The sequence below is a fragment of the Trachypithecus francoisi genome, unplaced genomic scaffold, assembly GCF_009764315.1.
Source record: "Trachypithecus francoisi isolate TF-2019V2 unplaced genomic scaffold, Tfra_2.0 Lachesis_group0, whole genome shotgun sequence".
NCBI classification, from domain to species: Eukaryota; Metazoa; Chordata; class Mammalia; order Primates; family Cercopithecidae; genus Trachypithecus; species Trachypithecus francoisi.
Genome location: NW_022681453.1, coordinates 152,742,176 through 152,757,766, shown reverse-complemented (window position 1 = coordinate 152,757,766; position 15,591 = coordinate 152,742,176). Strand labels below are relative to the sequence as shown.

The following is a 15,591-nucleotide window of genomic DNA, read 5'->3' as shown; positions in this document are numbered from 1 at the left end:
AGATATTTGAGTGGGGTCATGAAGATGGATGGATATCAGTTAAGCAAAGGACATTGGGTAAATATTGAGCCCGGGAAAGCCAGGAACTTGAGCTCAATTTTTAGAGGTCAAAAATCATAAAGAAATCTGAAATTCAAGAAGCTGATTCCTAGGCAAGTGCAGACATCCAAGGGTTTCATGTTTCCTGTTAGGGCAGGACTGAAGGCCTCAGTATAGATGAGCCTGAGCCTAAAGATGTGGATGCTTATATAGTCTTGCTGAGCTGAGAGAAAGATAAAAAAGGGGCACAACTTCAGACTAGTGAAAAGTTGAAGGGATAGGTTCTTTGAGCCTGGTATTCCAAAGAAACTAGCCAAACTTGGCAGATTCAAGTTTCAACATTGTCTTTTTCTTTGTATAATCCCTATCTACGTTCCAGTTGATTTTTCAACAAGCCCCCTGTGTGTTGCTGAATTTTAAGCTTCACGAGGGCATGTTCACTGCTGTATCCCCAGCACCATCACCTAGAACAGTGGTAATCAACAAGCGTTTGCTGAATCAATAGTAATAGATATATATATGGGTAGATGGATGTGTGAACAAATCTGTTTCCATCCATTGTGCATACTCCTAGTCCCCATAATGATTTGTGATTCTCTCTGTGATAGGTCCCTTTGTCCAACCACCTGCCTGTTGGTAGCTCTGAAGGCCCTTAGTCATTTGGCTCAAAAGCCATAGCTTTAGAGACTAGCTTCTTATTAACTAAGCCATTGCACCACTTGCTCTTGTAGCCTTAAATTAATTTGAGTTAATTCTTAACTGTTTCCCTTCTGTACATGTGTCATTTAATGGTTTGCCTTTATCTGATTTTCCCCAATTTTTCCTGTGCATTTGTGGCTGTCTACAGAGGCCCTCTAGCCAAGGCCTCGGGCAGCCCTACCAAATGAATGTGGGCATTTGAGTTTTCTAGGAGGCCTCTCCTGCTGCCCTGGGTCTCATCCAACTGGTATCCATCTAAACATTCCCACCCAGGGTTATTTATGCTAGAGAAAGAAGAATGCCCTTTCCAGAGCCAGTTCTTGGGGAAAAGAGGAACTGTTGATATAGCCAGAGCCTGAAAAGAAGATTACTCTGCAACAGCTAAAGGTTGGTGACATACTTTTTCTCCAACTTAGTGAAAGCTCTCTATGTTTGCTTTCTTTCCCGTGAATTCCATTAGTGTATTTTCTCTCAATGACCCTTGGAACAAACAGATAGGAAAGATTTTAAATCAATAGAATAAGCTTCATGGAGACCAAGAGTTTATCTATTATTGATTCCCCAGCATCTAGCATAGTGCCTGACATGTTGATGCTCAATAAATAATTGCTGAAGAAAGAAAAGACAGACAGGAGGAAAGAAGGGCAGAAGAGAACGAAAAAGGGATTGGAGAGTAGGTATGAATGTAAAAAGTGTTAATGTATTATTCAGAAATCATGTGATGATAACAGTCTTGTTTTCAAAGTTAATTGGGTGTATTATCCCTGCTATCTGGAATCAATAAAGCAATTGAAGTTACTTTGTAAAATGAAGAGTATATAAAGATAAAATAATAGCAGACAAGCAGAATAACAACAAAAAAGGTATTCTTTGAAACTTAGGTGTAAACAGCAGTGATCATATTTTAAGATAAATTCAAAACTCTGTAACATTATCAGCCATTTGTTCTGTGTCTATGCCAGTTCTCAAAAGCAAATTAAAACAGTGAAGAACTTTATTTTGGTGTACAAACAGATGTCTTATGGATAAATGCAAGCTGATCATGGTGGTGATAGAATTGATTGCAACTGGTCCATTTGATATTTAGAAAAGATCAGCTAATCAGGAATGATACACTGAGGAAATTTACAAATATCTAACTTTCCTGCCATTGAGCAAAATTAACCACACAGTAATTTAGGAAAGGCTCAAAACTATTTAATTGTGTGTCAAGGAAAAACAGCTCAGTGCAGGGGGAAAAAATTAAGAAAATTAGCATTTTTTTAAGTATCAGTCTTTCATTTATTTGAGATCATACATTGACACACTTCAGGTCCAGCAAGCCAACTTTAAATGACATACACTGTTCACGGCAAAAGAACCCACCCACAGTGGAGATAGAAGGGGAGTCATTAAATATAGTTTGTACAGAGTCAGGCTGTTAAGACTAAGGGATTCTTTCTTCAGCAACGCAGGTAGCAACATATATTAAAGTTCTCAAGGTTAGGAAAAGTCACTATATTTGTATACTTCCTTAATTTGGGGAAAATAAAATGTAACCTAGGAGAAAATATAAAAACATCTCCAAGGCAAATTCAGAAAACTCTTCCTTTTAACACCAGTTTTGCAAAGACTGCATGAGTGAAGCATAGAGTTTGGTGAGTTGAAGTGTTTGCTAGACTAATTTGGATTACCATGATTAGCACAACTGTAAAAAAGACAAACCAACAAACACTGTTGATAATATAAGCAGACGATGGCTGGTGACTAGCAAAACAAATAAATGTACCATCTTAGCTGCTGTGGATTATTCCTAAAATTAGAATAAGATGATTAAGGCTTTACCTGTGCAATCAGTTTTACTTGTGAAACTGACTAATGAAAGTGTTCAGAGAGTCCCAAACTTCAGCCAGTATAATTTTTGCCCCATCTTTTGCCACCTGTGCTGCCATTTAACATGTTTTTTCTTTAATTAAAAAAAAATGTAACAACATTTTTAAAACTTAGTGAATATTGCTATCTAAAATCATCTCGAAGAGGCATTCTTTGGAAAACATGTCAATACCAAAGTAATAACAATAATAATGATAAGTTAAGACTATTTCAAAGTAACTCTATGAGACGGGGACATGATGGTAGAGAAGAAATCAGAATCCTTAGAGCTCATGGGAAAATGTTGAGGTAAATCATATGCTCAGATTACAGTTTGCTTTTTGCAGCTTTATTTAAGAAGCAAGTTAATGTTTACATGACATTGAACTTCAAAGTCCAGGCAATAAGGAGGAAAAGAGAATGAGAGAAAAACAGTTAATGTGCTTTGCCTCCTTGCTCCTCCCAACCCATGGAGAGGCAGCGGGGTTGCAGGGAAGCAGGGTAGGGGACAGGAAACAGCCACGGGAGAGAAACAAAGCAGGGGGATTAAGGTTTTATCTTATCAGAGTGCAATAATGTTTTATTAAATTGTAAAAATTTATTGTGCTAAGATACAAGTACTATGTTTCCTAACTCACATGACAATTATTCTTGTTAGAGTTTCAGTATCTTTAAATAATAATCCTCTTTTCTACAGTCTTGGTGTGAAACTCTGTGCCTTAATTCTCTTTGAAATGATCCAATCTCTGATCATGTTGTGTTTTTACAGTGATACTCTTGGTTTATAGGAACAAAGTGTTGTTTTTGAAACAAAGTAGGACTTTATTTATCTATAATACAATGAAAATATCTTCTGCATCATTATTCTTTCCAAGTACTTCCTTTCTAATTCTTCCCTCTTGAGGAGGGTGGTGTCACTTATTTCTGACTTTGCAGTTAGGCCAGGCTCACTCGTGGCACCAGCAGAGCAGACAAAGGGTGAGGCTTTGCCAGATAGACCCCTGGACAAGGAGGCATCCTTCTAGGCCTGCTTCAAAGGGGACCTCCATGCCCAAAGGGAAGTCATTTTACCTGCATTTTAAAATCTTGTGATGTAGTTTTTTTGAGGTGTGTGTATTTAGACACATTTAGAAATATTAAGTCCCATAAAAGGTCCCTATAAAGTCAGACTCTATAGTTGACAGGCCGGTGTGTTCTTAAAAGGGTGTCTGAAAGGCAGGAAAAGAAGCTGAGGAGATGTTCTCCTCAAATGAAAAGGCAGGGTGAGATTTTAAAAGCTAACTGCCTCTTTCCTCAAGAAGGTGGGGGCATAACTCCATATTCCTTAAGTGTGGGCCACACACAGACTTCCTTCCAAAGAGTACAGCATGGAAAGGGAGAAAAAGGGAAATCTGACAAACACTATCTTAGCCAGGCGATTAAGGTCAACATCAGCAGTGATGATGTTGATGGTCTGTACCTTGATATGATGTGATGGGAACAGCACCTTACCTCTGTGGTCTTCCTCCCCCAAACCCATGACCCCAGTCCAACCATGAGAAAAATGTCAAAATAAAATGGGAGAAAATTCTATAAATACTTGACCAGCACTTCTCAAAACTATCTGGGTCATCAAGAAAACAAGGAAAGCGTGAGAAACTGTCAAAGCCCAGAGGAGCCTAAGGAGACATGATAACCACATGGAATGTGGTCACCTGGATGCTTCCTTAGAACAGAAAAAGGACCCTAGTTAAAAACTAAGGAAACTGAATAAAGCTTGGACTTTAGTTAATAATACTATATCCGTACTGGCCTGTTAGTTATAAGAAATGCACCACAGTAATGTAATACACAAATAATGGAGGAAACTGGGTATTGGGTATATGGGAATTCTTTGTACTATCTTGTCAATTCTCAAAATCTAAAAACTACTGCAAAATATAAAGTTTATTTTAAAAATATATAAAGCTAATTGCCAGAGAAACTACTGGTTGGAAAACTACTGAGACTCTGTGTCTTCCAATCTTTCCTGAAAACCCTTGAGAAACTTGATAACCACATGCAGAACTAGGTCATGCCTCTGGTGGCTACTGCACCAAGATTAATGGGGAAAGATTCTAGTTGTATAGTCTAATGCTTAAAGTTCAAGATGGGAAAGCCAGGAGGAAAGGAAGGTTAATTCATCATTTCACATACACATATATTCATCATTCATTTGTTCACACACCACTGCACAGAAACAGTGACACCCTCTCTTCCAGTTCACCTTCTCCCAGTCTCCTTCGTGGACTTCTATGTCTATCCGTGCTTAAAGGTAGTGTTTCTCATACATGTGCGTAATACCCTACATTTTTCTGTCCTCAGCCTCATCTACCACTTACTTGCCAATAAGTCTCAGATCTAGAGATAGATCCACTTGTCTAGAGTCATCCCCATTTGAATATCCCACATGCACAACACATCTGCAGTGGCACCAAGCACCTCCTCAAAACTTGTTGAAGCCACTGCTCTTTTTTTAATCTCTCTTTCTGTGAATGATGTCACCATCCCCTAGTTTACTCAGATCAGAAACTCAACCTGGACTTCTTGTCAATCCCAGAAAGCCCCTCAGCTACCAAACTGTGCACACTCTACCTCCTAAATGTTTCCTGGGTCTAGGCCCTTCCCTCCAACCTCAGCACCTTAGCCAGCTTCTTATCATGTCTCATCACAGAGCCCCTACCTAGACTCCTCCAGCCCCCAGGTAATCCCCACACTACCCACACAGAGTGTCTCTAAAACACAGCTCAACCACACTACTCCTTTGCTAACAACCCTCCGAGGCACTCTGTCACCCCTGGAATGTAGCTAGGCTTCTCTGCCTGGCACACAAGGCCCTTCTTTCCCCTCGTCATTCCCTCTTCATCTCCTTTCCCAAACTCACCTTCTGCTTCCACCAAACTACTGGGGATTCCCCTTCCCACTTTTTTCCCATGTCCTACTCCTACTTGGTCTTCAAAATTCAACCCAAGCTCTCTTTGGGAGCATTCTCTGAGCCCTCCAGGCCTCCTCCTGAGTGCTGTCATAGGTGCTCCTCCCCTACCTGTCTCCCCATCCCCCAGCCATGCATAGCTCTGCCGTTGCTCTCATTCATTCATTTAATAATTGGCTAGTCTGAATACTACAAATACAACAGCGAACAAGCCACAAAAGAAAAAAAACCCTGCCTCCTTGGAGCTTTTACTCTCTGCACACTGGTTTTCCTGTCTTCCCCTTGAAGGTGAGAACCATTCTTTATGTGCTTCTTAAGCACTTAGCATAGTGCCCAGCACATGGCCAGTGCTCAAAAATACAGATAAGTATGTGAAGGAAGGTCCTTGACTGTGTTCCTCCCATCCTTCATGCCATTCAATGATAGGAATTAGAGAAATGCCTTCAACATGCTCAGGAAAAATAACTTCAGTACATCACTCCATCCCTTCCCACTTCCTTCTCCCAACTTATTTCCCTCAGAGCAGCACACGTTTAATGACTCATGACTGTACATTCTTCTTTGAGGGTCTCCACCTGCCTCTGGAAAGAATAATACTACCACAAGCAGAGTATTACACATGCTACTTGTTTGTTTTTAATTTTAAGAATCAAGGTATATAAGCACAAAGAATTATATTTCTAGGGCAAGACATACAAGTTATAAAACGTGGTGCCATGTAGCAGTGATATCAAGGAACCCAGAGTTTAGGGACAGGGGAGGAGAGCAGAAATGGAAGGTTAATTTTCTCATCTTGTAAAAATGGAAGTTTCCAGATACTGCATTACATTTATGTGTCAATAACTAGAATCCTATATTTCAACCTCTATTGCTTTTCATTTTACAGCCTTTGGTACTGTTTGGATTTTTTTTAATTAGAAATTTTAGAAAACTAGTTGGAATAGAAAAATAATGAAGAGTGGCCAGGCACGATGGCTCATGGCTGTAATCCCAACACTTTGGGAGGCCAAGGTGGGTGGATTGCTTGAGCCCAAGAGTTCAAGACCAACCTGGGCAAAATAGTGAGACCTTGCCTCTATAAAAAACTTTATATATCTATATATAATAATATTATATATAATTCATGTATATTTTTGTGTGTATTATACATATAAAATAATGAAGGAGAGATGACATATTTATTGTGGAAGAAAGGCAGCACAGTCACCAGGAGGTTCTTTGAAGAGTTCCTTCCTCTGGAGTCGTGATGGGCACTGGGAGGTGTACGTGTCCAGTGTTGACTATAGCCAGTGGCCTCAGGGAGTGTGTCTGGTCCGGTTTCCAGCTGACGGCTTTCCCATCAGTGCTGAGTCACTGGCTGCAGCTGCAGCTGATGCGCTGTCCTGACTAAGGGTACCATGGAACGTCCTCTGCCCTTGCCCCCCAGAGCCTTGGGAACAGATTCCTGGAAATTCTGAGCAAGGTGCTGGGAAGTCCATTGCAACCCACTTGCCAGAAAGCCTTCCTCCACTGATGGAGGATGTACGGTGGCTGTCCTTGTCCCTCTGTGTCCCTTTTCTGATGATGTCATTCTCATCCACCTGGTGGAGTTGTTGGAAAGAACACAGCCTCTGAAACCAGAGGGCCAGGATGAGAGGGTGTCCAAGCCCTCCCTTGTTCAGGGACCTTGTATTAGACACTCAGACTCTTTAAGCTTCTGTTCTTGCCGCCCTGCCCAAATGCACTGCTGTGGTTTGAATGCTCCCCTCAAAATTCACGTAGAAACTTAATCCCCAACGGGGCAGTATTGAGAGGTGAGGCCTTTAAGAGGTGATTGAATCATGAGGGCTCTGCCCTCATAAGTGGATTAACCCATTCATGGATTAATGGTTAATGGGTTATCACAGGAGGGGAACTGGTGGCTTTACAAGAAGAGGAAGAGAACCTTGCCGTGTGAGGACCCCAGGACTCTGCAGAGAGTCCCCACCAGCAAGAAGGCTCTCACCAGATGTGGCCTCTCAACCTGGAACTTCCTAGCCTCCATAACTATAAGAAATACATTTCTTTCCTTATAAAATACCCAGTTTTAAGTATTCTGTTATAAGCAACAGAAAATGGACATGTACTTTCCCCATGTCTCCAGATCCTTATAAGGATCAAAGAGAAGATATACGTAGAGTTCTCCTGTCAGCTCAAGTATTATTTATTACTAGCAGCATCTCTTTAAACTTTTGCTTATAAGATCTTCAATTCCATCTCCATCTCATGAGTCATGACATCAACTCTAAATATCTCATTTACTCTTCTGTTGGAGCATGCGTCACACAATGGGTGACACAGGTGAACATGTGCCTTATGGAATAACATGCCTAAGAGCTCTGGGGTGGTTGGGTAAAGTCCCTTGTTGTGTTCCCACCTGGAGAATCTGTTTCACTCTAGTCTACTACTGGACAGATTCAGGCTACTGATTATGTAGGAGAGAGAGAGACAGAGACAGAGCTGGCTAGCCCTAATGTGTCACCATCAAATTGTGTCCAATGAGGGAATGTCTTACACTGTTGTCCCCATGGAAGTTTGTAGCCTGAGTACAGCTTTCACCTGTATAGCACTGATGCTCATGCCTGCTTCAAGAATGACTGTGTTTGGGTTTTGTTTTTGTTTTTGTTTTTTTTTGCTATTGCTCACACACAAATGAGAAGGAATTACTGTATTTTTGTGTAGGTGTTTGTGTTCACTTTGCTGGTTTTAGGAGAGGCTTCAACATGGGGCCATTCTTCTCTGGATTCCTTTGGCTGCAAGTGTGTCATAGTAAGCTGAGGCTGAGCCTGAGGCTGGGAGAGAGTTAGGTGTTTCCTGTTCATGGGTTTGAGCAGAAGAGGAAAGATCTGAGAAGCACTGACCTGGCCAGGCGGCTGCTTTCACCAGCCGATGAACAAGTGTCTGGTGATCACGCATATGTGCTTGGACAGGATTCTTCTGGGAAGGCCTGTGAGTCAGGGCCCCTGGGAGTCCTCGGCTGGGGACTTCAAATGAGTCACTGTGCTTTCTGATGCCTGACAAATAAGTGGAAGATAACGCGCTTGTCTTCAGTCTGGAAGACGTGTGACCCTTTGGGGAAGAGGGTCAGCAGTGGGGAATTGTGCCACCAATGTTTCCTTTTCTGACCGTTCGCCTTTCCTGCAGATCCACGTCAAACACCACAGCTGAGCAGCTTGATGTCTCATTTTTTTGCTTATCTTGTTTTTCTTTTTCTTCCTAATGCTTTTTTTCCTAAGTTGAATAATCCAGGGCTCTTGATGGCCTCTGAAATGAGTTGAATTTTCCTAGCCTGTCATTCAAACTCTGGCCTCTTCCTATTTTCTCACTGAGAATGCCCTGCTACTCCAACCAAATTCATCAGCTGGCCATTCCCTGAGTGCGCCCAGACAGTTCCACCCTTGCTCACGTTTCTCCTCTTGTCTGTGTCTTGTCTGTATGCACCCCTTCTCTTTTTATGTAAACCCAAGGAAATTCTGCTCCAGTCCCACATGCCGGGTGGCAGTGGCCCCTTCCCCAACTACTCTAGCCCCTGGCAACTCCTCTCAGCTCTGAGCCCCACAGCCCTAGCCGCACCTCCAAACTTGGCACAGGCTCTCACCCAGCCACCTCTCCTTTATGTTGGGGATGTGTCTTGTACTTTGCTGTATTTCTAGAGCTTGGCAGGGGCTATAATATGTAACAGGTGCTCCATGATATTTGCTCTAGATAAGGATGAAACGATCTGCCGCCCTGAGCAATGCCCTGAATGCTTGTTCCTGGCATCCTTGGCTTCTAGAAGAGCCTGCAGATGGAGTGGGGGAGAGATGCCGAAAGAAGAAACCAGAGGGCAGCTCTGCTTATATCTCTTCTGTACTGAGGTTTCAAGTAACATTAGCTTAAGAAAAAAGTTTCTGTGCTGAAAATTTGAAAACTACTGGAAACTACTGTTACTGTTTCTACACCTAATTGATAAGCTAGGGGAAATTCATACCCGACATTCAGTGGCACAGAGAACTCATCAGAAAAGGAAGGATACAGAACAAGTGTGGACATTTTACATGGCACCAGGAAAAAAATACCTGTCCTGTAGAAAGGGGTTTCTTAACGAACTTGCCAAGACCATCTAAATTCTAGAAGTTTGCATTTTGGGTCTTAAGAGGTCACAAGTGATTGAAGCGCCACAGTGAGTTCTACAAGGGGTTAGAGATCTGGCTCCTTTGTAAAATCCTTAGCAGGCCTTTGAGGGCCCCAGGGGACAGTGTAAAGCTCAGCCTTATTGTTTGCTCCAGTAAAGCGTTGTTCGGATGCAGCAGACAGAAGCCAATGCCAACTGGCTCAATTAATAGGGGACTGGGGTTGGTGTGAGGTTACAGGTAAAGGAGACCTAGGACAGCAAGTCAGGCTCAGTGAGGCCCAGGAAACCAGCGTGGGAGAGTCGCTTACATGGTTGGTTGCTCACTCCGGGCCCATTTCATCCCTGCTTCTGTCTGCTTGTGTCTGCTTGGCATCTACGAGCCCAGAGTCCACAGGACCTCATGGCTCCAAAGCCTGCTGCCATCTGGATGGCCAGCCACAGATGGCCTGCCACTCAGATCACATTTGTGAGAGGGAGGCTCAGGTTGACTGGGCACAGCCCCTGCTGGGTCCACTCCATGCCTAATCAGTGAGAGGAAGGGGTCACCACGGGATCAAGAAGCACCAACGGGCTGGCTGCAGACGGTGGACAAGTAGAGCCCAAGCTGCCAAGACAAGGGCAGTGTGGGTGGGGAAAGAGTGCATTGACCCCTTGCCTAGCACCCTCACAGACCCAGAGACACCTGGCCCTGCAATTTGTAGGGTTTTGGAGCACACACTCACTGTGTAAGCACAGAAATACTGCAGTGGATATTTTTACAGCCAGCTTCCACCAATGATTGTAAGTTCTTGCTTCCTCCTAGGGCTGCAGTCTAGTTTCTCCCTCACAGTGTGGATCTTACAGCTTAGGGTAGAATCTGGTTAGCCAATTTTTCAGCTTTGACAACATGGAAAGTCAGAAAATAGGCTTTCATAAACAATGTGGTTGCCTCTTACATAAAAGGTAGTGTATAAAGTCAGCACACACAGGGAAATACATGGAATCAAAATGTCTCCTGAGAATCCTTTAAATCACCCATAAAGAATGGGATGCATACATCTCTCAGGAAGCCTAATATAGCCATTTTCTTCTAGCACTAGACAGACCATGTTTTTTGGCTGACAACCAATGCAAATGGTTGGTTTGCATTCAGGGTCATGTTTAATGAAAAATCTTTAGATCCCTTCTCGGGTATATACCTATAAAAAAAGCTATGTGCTAAAAAGGCCCATGGTAACCTAGAACCTCAGGGAAATGCAGGTTCTCTCTGAGGCATCTTCTCATGGGAATGTGAGGGGGGATGCCTTCAACATTAAATCATCTCCCTGCCTTCCTTCCTCCCTCCCTTTTTCCTTCCTTCTTTCCTTCCTTCTTTCCTTCCTTCCTTCCTTCCTTCCTTCCTTCCTTCCTTCCCTTCCTTCCTTCTCTTCTTTCTTCCTTTCTCCCTGACGAGGATATATTGTTAAATTGCCTTAGGCTAGCTGTACATGGAATGTCACTATAAGACGACAGTGCCCCTGTCTGTCCCTCTCCCCTTCTCGCACATGGGGATGAGGTACTCTGTCAGGCAGGGACACTGTCCTGTGGTCTGCGGTGCCTCTCCCTGTACCTTCCCCAGCCCCTGTCACCACATATCCCAGCCCCCTGCATGCACTACATCCTGCTGTAATGACCCCTGATTAACGAGTTGATTCTAACCCTGCTGTGCCCAGTTCCTCTACCTGAGAAGTGAGCTTTAACAAAGAAGGGGAAAGGCTGCATAAAATTAAAATACCTGATTTTGAACAATTAGCTAGATATGGAAGGCTAATCTTTCAGATCATCTTTCTAAGAATGAAAAAGTGGACTGCATCTCTTAACTTGGCCTTAAACTTGGCCATCCATCAGAATCACCTGCAGAGCACAGATTCTGGTTCAGTAGCTCTGGGGCAGGTCAAGAATCTGCATGTCTGACACTACCGCCTCTGCTGCCGCCACCACTGCCAGGTCTGCCCCACCCAATGCTGGCACTACCTGTCAGCCAGAACCACACTGTGTATCCCTAGAAAGGGTGCTTGGTTGGAAGGCCTTTGTTAGAGAAACAGCCTCAGTGTCCCTCATGCATAAACTGAGGATAATAGTTGTCTGCTCATGTTATGTAGATGTGTTGTGAGCACTAAATGACTTAATATTTGTAGTGTTTAGAACTGTGTCTGATACAAAGTGATGGCCATACGAGTGTTTTAAGTAACAGTAATTTTTAAAGTCCCATGCCAATTATCCACAGGTAAACTCTAGTCCTATACCTCTAGAACAAATGAAATCAAATTCCTTAGATAGAGCTGAAATCCCGGCCTCAGATGCAGCTGAAAGCCTGGGCTTAGATGACTGAAAAACAAAATAAGAAGTGTGAATGTTCTTCATAATTTTTCCTGGCCCTGGAGCACAGATAACCTACAAGATCTGGACTGCATCTGCTGTTCCAGACAGCATGATGCCCTGGGCTGGGCTGGAAGAGACAGGAACAGGCACAGGCCTTCCATGGCTGCCACCTTGGCCACTGACGGCACAATTATCATTCCCCACAACAGGGCCCACCTGGCCTCAGATCACCTCCCAGAGGCGTCTCTGCTGAACTCTCCATGATATGTTGATCCCACTAGTCTTTATCAATCACATCAGCATGCTGTTTCATCACAACAGTAACCACTACTTAAAAAATGACCTGATTTATGTGTATCTGTTTATTATGCCTTCTCCACTAGAATGCAAGCATTTATGTCTCGTTCTCTACTACGCCCCAGCACCTACCACAATGCTGACACATAGGAGGTGCTCAATAAATATGTGTTGAATGTATGAACCATAGTAGTGTCAAAGGGTATGAAATTGAAGGGAAACTATCATATATTCTTTCCATTTTGCCTATCACCTTTCTCTCTTACTCCTGTGAGTTGAAGCCTGCTTTCTAAGAGCTAGTAGTCTGAAAGCAGATAGTCCTGAGCTAGAATTGCTACCCACAGGAGAAGGGACCCTCCGAACTTTCCTTGGAAGGCTCTCAGTCTTGCCTGGCCAATGGGACATTTGTCTTAACGTATCAGCAAAGTACAAAGGCACTAGCTGGTGCCTGGACGACCTTTATTCTCAGAAATATTCACATACTCTAAATGGGAAGTGTCAAACCCATGCCAATAGCTCCATTAAAACCCAGGCTTCCCACCAAGAGCAACTGGCATGGTTTTCTATTTGCTTCCCTTGATCATCAGTGATAAAATTTACTATTTTATATAGAGAGAACATGTGTTGGGCATCTCAGTAGTTCAAACCAAAGAAGAAAAACACCTCTTAATTGTAGGTAATATATTTTTTAATATATAGTTTGCCTTTTTAAATTAATTAATTAATTTATTATAGAGAGAGGGTCTCACTGTGTTGGCCAGGGTGGTCTTGAACTCCTGGCCTCGAGCAATCCTTCCACCTCAGCCTTCCAAAGCGCTGAGATTACAGGTGTAAGCTACCACACCTGGCAGTAATAGATGAATTTACTAGTACAACCAACCCAAATTTTTGTGCAGTTTCTCACTAGGGCCACTGTTGGCCTCTGGGCAGAGATACTACTATGTGGTGTGGGATTTTCCCACGATAGAACATTTAGCATCCCCCGTCCCTGGGGAACTAAATGCCAGTAGCCCCCAGGAGAATTTGTGACATCCAGAAAATGCCCCTAGGCATTTCCAAACACCTTCTGATGGGTGAGACTACCCATTTGAGAACCACTAGTTAGGGAAAAGTAAATTCCTTCATTTTACTTCAAATGGGGTGTGTTAGCATCATCTTGCTTGAGCAACTGTAAAAAATTAATTTCTAATTACATAAATAACACATTCTCTTTGTAAACAAATCCTATAGACGAAGCTGAAGGCTCCTTTGACGCCCACTTCCAGTTCTAGTCACTCCCTGCTTCTCTGAGGAAGTGCGAGTAACTGACATGGTTCCTACCTTCAAGACCCTTTGCTTTATGTTTATATATAGATGTAGGAACCTGCATACAAGTATAATGGGGTGTTGTTGGTGTGTGTGTGTGTGCTGTGTATTTCATCTGCAACTTGAATTTTTTACTCCACAATACTTGTTGAAGGTCTTTCCATGTCCAAACACGTAGAAATGCTTCATCCTACGGCTGAGTAATCCATAAAGGCTGCACAGCATTTTATCATGTCAGTGGGCCTCCTAGCAGAGAGCTGCAAAAGAAATCAGTTCCCTGGATGAGGCGTTGCCTGTGGTCTGGTCACAGGACCAAATTAGACAAAAGCTGAGGTCATTTTGAATCATCCCCTCCAACCCTGCCGCAGTTTACAGAACAAAGCGGTGGCTTGACTTGAATTTGAACATAGTATCTCTAAGCCTGGGTATTCTGGCATTGTGTAAACACAGCTCTCTGAGCCTACTGCACTGAAATGGATTCATTTCCTTTTTTAGCTTCTAGCATGGCATTTTTAGTTGATAAATTGTGGTCCTGAGGAAGCAGGTTTGATGATCCCCTTTGTCCTTCAACCAAATGCGTAAAGGAGGATGTTTACTTTTATGGGTTATTACAGGTCTATGAATTGAGCACTTAATATGAGGCACCTTCATTGCTTATCTCGAATCCTCATGACAGTCCTTCGCAGGAGGTATTACTAGCTCATTTTTACAGGGAAGAAAACTGAGACTTGCGGAGATTACAAAATTTGTCTAAGGCAAGTCAGTTAGTAAGTGACACAAACCCAGGGCTTACTCTCAGATAGTAATTATGATATCATTTATTTATTTATTCAACAATATTCATTGAATGTCTGTCATGTGCTGGAAATGGTACCCAGCACTAGGAATACATCAGTAAACAAGGCAGTAAACAAAGCCAACAAGCATGTGAAAAAATCACCAATCATTAGATAAATGCAAATAACCACAGTGAGATATCATCTTGCACCCATCAGACTGGCTATTATTAAAAAGTCAAAAAAATAACAGATGCTGGTGAGGTTGCAGAGAAAAGGGAACACTTATACACTGCTGTTGGGAGTGTAAACTAGTTCATCTACTGTGGAAAGCAGTTTGGTGATTTCCCAAATAATTTAAAACAGAACTGCCACTCCACCCAGCAATCCTATTACTATACTCAAAAAAATATACCCAAAGGAATATAAATCATTCTGCTGTAAAGATACATGGATGCATATGTTTATCTCAGCACTATTCTCAATAGCAAAGACACGAAATCAACCTAAATGCCCATCAATGGTGGATGGGATAAAGAAAATGTGGTATGTAGACACCATGGAATACTATGCAGCCATAAAAAGAATGAGATCATGCCCTCTGCAGTAACGTGGATGGAGCTCGGGGCCATTATCCTAAGCGAATCCATGCAGGAACAGAAAAACAAATGCTGCATTTTCTCACTTAGAAGTGAGAGCTAAGCATTGAATACACATGGACACAAAGAGGGGAACAATAGACACCAGAGCCTACTTGACAGTGGAGGGTGGGAGAAGGGTGAGGATTAAAACACTTCCTATCAGGTACTATGCTTGTTACTTGGGTGATGAAATAATCTACACACCAAACCCCTGTGACATGCAATTTACCTATGTAACAAATCCGCACATTGTACCCCCTGAACCAAAAAAGAAAGTTGGAAAGTTGGAAGAAAAAGAAAATAAAACAAAGATGAGATCTTTGCCTTTCTAGATTCTAGAGCTGACATTCTAGTGGGGAACAGAAGACGTAAACAAACACACTATCTTTTAGGGAACATTAAATGCTATGAATGAACGTAAAGCAGAATAAAGGGACAGTGAGTTGCAGAAGAGCTTTTTTAGAAAGGGTGTTGGATAAGCCCTCCCTGGAGTTGCAACATTCAAGCAGAGACATGAATGAAGCAATAGAGTGGGCCGTGCCAAATCTCAAGTGAACCAGT

The 15,591-nt window shown here is 42.6% G+C and overlaps 1 protein-coding gene across 1 annotated transcript in view; it reads left to right on the top strand.

The window, feature by feature from the left end:
* Positions 1–938: 938 nt before the first annotated feature.
* ZBTB38 (zinc finger and BTB domain containing 38) overlaps positions 939–15,591 on the top strand; it is a 157,750-nt gene continuing 143,097 nt past the window's right edge. The window contains exon 1 of the mRNA XM_033212464.1: positions 939–1,125. The gene's annotated coding sequence lies outside the window, so the exon portion shown is untranslated. The remainder of the gene's footprint in view (positions 1,126–15,591) is intronic.